Here is a 4,201-nt window from a genome sequence, read left to right on the forward strand (position 1 = left end):
AGTGTTCCTTTATCAGTCTGTAGCATCAGCAATGATAGAATGACTGAAGGAACTGGAGTAGTGATGTGAGTGAGGCATAAACAGCTTTCATCATAGCTGGCTCCCACAGAAAACTCAGGTTTTTCTGCACAGTCCTCCCTCCCTCCCCCTGCCAGATCTGCGTGGATGGATTCAGCTTCTCCAGTTGAGGTTTAGTAATCCTATAATTTCCTCAGCAGTGAATAAGCAAAGAGTTTGGGTTTGTATCTCTAGTTGTACAATTCTTTTCCATTGTTTAACTTTGTCCTTATCATCAAATGTAGGGACTCTGAGGAGTAATTTTTTTTTCATTTTCTTTTCTTTACTAAGATGTATTATGTGTATATTTGTTATTGTTTCTGAAGAGTACTCCTGAGTCACCTCTGGAAGTCTCAGGGGATTGGGCCTCCAGAGCTGCTTCTCTAAAGGAAAACTTACTGCAAATTTGGTTAACAATACTAATCTTAGTTATCACGGAGTCAGAACAAGTAATTGGTGGAACAATGTGCGAAATCATTTTGTAATTATTAGATACAGTTCAAAGTATAGCCTCCTGAAATTTAATGAGATCTCCATAAAGAATGAATATCCTTTGAGAGTGATAACTGAACCTCTAATAACAGATTGTCATAGTATTGACTTATTCCAGAAGTTACTTTATTTTTGGGGGCACATAGATCAGATTGTAAAGATACTCACCACAAGTGCTACCAACTCAGGGTACTTACTCTTTGCCAATTTATTTACATTTGTTTTGCCACCAGCAGAGAGTGAGTATGCGAAGGGCTGGAACCTTATCCCGGTTTATCACTGCCGACTGCTGCGCCATGGACTGACGTGGTTTAAAGAAGGCTCTAAGAAATGTGTGACTGACTGTTGGTTCTTTGATTCCTCTTCTCTGTGGACAATCCACTAAGACCTAGAGAATGAACCTCTTCCTCGTAGTGTTGTGGAAAAATATCCCCAAATCTCCAAAACCCAGACCAATTGAAAAACCAAGTAGTAACTCGGAGAGGAGAATTCAAATTTACTACGTGCGGTCCCAGACGAGCTAGTGCTCTGAAGATCTGGGCAGTGGGCTCGGTTGAAATATTGCTTATATATCAGAATTTTTACACAAGCTAATTGGTCAGTTTGAACTCAAACCTTTACAAATGACAGGGGTTGCTATGGAGACTACAAGTAGTATCGTTGGTAAGTCTACGAGTTGTCACAGTTTGCCAACAGATACAAATTGTTACAGAAAGCCAGAGCTGCTAGGGTACAAATAGTTACGGCAAAGGCACAAACAGTTATGTGTGCAAGTCGAGCAAAGTGCAAGGGAGATTTCGTAGGAGCTTCGCATGCGGTAAGCTTATTTGCAGAAAGTAAGCATATTCACAGAAGCAGAAAGCTGATTAGTTTTTAATGAAAGTTCCCAAATGTCCTCTTCAGTAGCACCAGCAAAATCATCTGAAGAGAAACTGATTGTCAAGGGAAGGTATAATGTGCTCTTTGGAAGAAGAATTCATAGATATTTGCTAAATGTTTATTGTGTGTAAACCACTGTAGCAGATATAATCAGAAGTTGTATCCAGAGCATAATGCATGTGTTCATAGTCACATTCATGATTTCATCACAGGTCCCGTGTCCTGACCTCCCATCCATGAAGCAGCCCTTATAGAAGAGTCAATGGGACAGACTAACAATGTGACAGAATTTGTCCTCCTGGGCCTCACTCAGGATCCTGAGGGGCAAAAAGTATTATTTGTCATATTTTTACTCATCTACATGGTGACAGTGGTGGGCAACCTGCTCATCGTGGTGACTGTTTTTGCCAGCCCTTCCCTGGGCTCCCCCATGTCCCTCCTCCTTGCCTATCTGTCACTCATGGATGTGATTTATTCCACTATGATTTTACCAAAATTGATTATAGACTTACTGTTTGCCAAAAAGACAATTTCCTTCTCAGCTTGCATGGGACAGCTCTTTCTGGAACACTTATTTGGAAGTGCTGAGATCTTCATTCTGGTGGTGCTGGCCTATGATCGATATGTGGCTATGGGTAAGCCACTGCACTATCTAACCATCATGAATAGACAGGTTTGCATCCTGCTATTGGTGATGGCCTTGGTTGGAGGTTTTATACACTCTCTGGTTGAACTTCTCATTGTATATAGCCTCCCCTTCTGTGGTCCCAATGTCATTGACCACTTCATCTGTGACATGTACCCATTATTGGAACTCGCCTGTACTGACACCTACTTTGTAGGCCTCATAGTCGTTGCCAATGGAAGTGCAATCTGTATGGTCATCTTTGTCCTTCCACTAATCTCTTACGGAGTCATTTTAAATTCCCTTAAAAGTCACAGTCAAGAAGGGAGGCGCAAAGCCCTGCCTATTTGAAGTTCTCACGTCACGGTGGTTGTCCTGTTTTTTGTTCCCTGTATTTTCCTGTATGTTAGACCTGATTCTAACCTCTCCATTGATAAATCCTTAACTGTGGTTTATACAGTTATCCTTCTCATGTTGAACCCTTTAATACATACCCTGAGAAATCTGGAGGTGAAAAATACTATGAGAAATCTGGAGGTGAAAAATACTATGAAAAATCTTTTTATAATAAGTTAGCGATAGGTATATTAAGACTGCCTTAGTTATGCTATACTTATTTGGTACTAATTCTGAACCAACAAAGAGGCTTTAAATTCTAAAATAAATTATTTATTTAATGCAATGGGTTCTTTTATTTATACAAAGGCATCAAAAATGTGGAATCAATTGTCCTTTGAGATCAGATTCAGTCTAACACAGAAATTTTGGGAGATAAATAACAGTACAGGTATTTGTCTTATTTCAAGAAAAAGTGAACGAAGTTCACCTTGTTAGTTTATTTTTTCTGTTTATATTAAATTGAGATGTGAGAAGAAGGAGTTTTTTTCTTTTTAAAAGTGATAAACCAAGTACCTTTGAAAATTCACTTTTACGCAAATTAATGAGAAAAGAATTTGGTTAATATTTAGAAGTAATTTCTGGAGCTAAAAGAGTGGTTTGTAAATCTTAATGTTTGTTATTCTCTTCACAGAGCAGCATTCTGCAGCTGCATCATGCATTTTGTCTTCAAGATTACTTCTGTTTCTCAGGTCAATGTCCATGAATTTGCAGGTCAGGATATTTCAATGGGAGATGATACTGTATTTGGTTATAGACAGTATCAGTGAGCAGTTTTGTTAGATTGGATGTTAGATGTATTCACAGGTTAGGCTGAAACTTTATGGGATGTTTCATCATGGCAGCAGATTTTAGTTCTTGATTAAAGAATAGAACACAATACTAATGCAAGTTGTATACATATTGTTATGCTTTAGCTCAGTATTTTTTATGCACATCTTCGCTTTTCCTCAAAGAATGGATAAAGCTTATTTGTCTTCATGATACTGAAGATGGATAAAAAATATGTTATTTTACATAGAAACATGTTCCCTAAATGTTGAGTTCAATTTAAATACTTTTAATTATTGCTTCCTAATGATTTGTTTTGGTACAAACAAAATTTTGTTTTTCAATTTTATGTTGAAAACAGATTTTTCTCAGTCTGTAACTCATCCTGGAATATCTCAAACCAGGAAGAATATTGAATTGCTGCCATTTTAATATGGAACATAAACTACACATGTCAGAGTTTTCTTTTCTAATTAAAAAAGATTTTGAACTTGTCCTTTTTAAAAATTTTATTATGTATTTTTTATGCATTCCAATAATATATGCAGTTTATTTCAAAATTTTGTAGCCTCTTATCTGAAATACGATCAGTATCACGGAAATGACGTTTGTATGCCAGACATCCCTGATCTCATTGCTCTGCCTCTTCCCAGTGGTAATCTCAGTGCTGAATGTGCTGTAAATCATAGTTTAAAAATAATTTAACTACATCTGTATTTATCCTTAAAACATGTTGTTTACCGTTGTCATATTTCTTACTTTCATTAACATTTTGTTATGTAGGATATAGTTTTCTGAATCTCACTTTTATCCACGATGCTAACTGTCTAAGATTTATGATGTTGCATGTTTCTCTGGTCCCATCCTTTCCCTGATGTATATTATTCCACTTCTGACTACATCAGAGATTATGTATCCATTCAGTCAGTGGTCTTTTGGGTTGCTTTCAGTTTTTGATATTGCTAAGTGTTGCTGTGGAGA

General features: G+C 37.1%; 1 pseudogene; it reads left to right on the plus strand.

Moving 5' to 3' along the window:
• Positions 1-1,852: 1,852 nt before the first annotated feature.
• LOC120596710 (olfactory receptor 4A16-like) lies at positions 1,853-2,629 on the plus strand (annotated as a pseudogene).
• The last annotated feature ends 1,572 nt before the right edge of the window (positions 2,630-4,201 follow it).

Source organism: Pteropus medius, unplaced genomic scaffold, assembly GCF_902729225.1.
Source record: "Pteropus medius unplaced genomic scaffold, Ma_sr-lr_union100, whole genome shotgun sequence".
Taxonomy (NCBI): Eukaryota; Metazoa; Chordata; class Mammalia; order Chiroptera; family Pteropodidae; genus Pteropus; species Pteropus medius.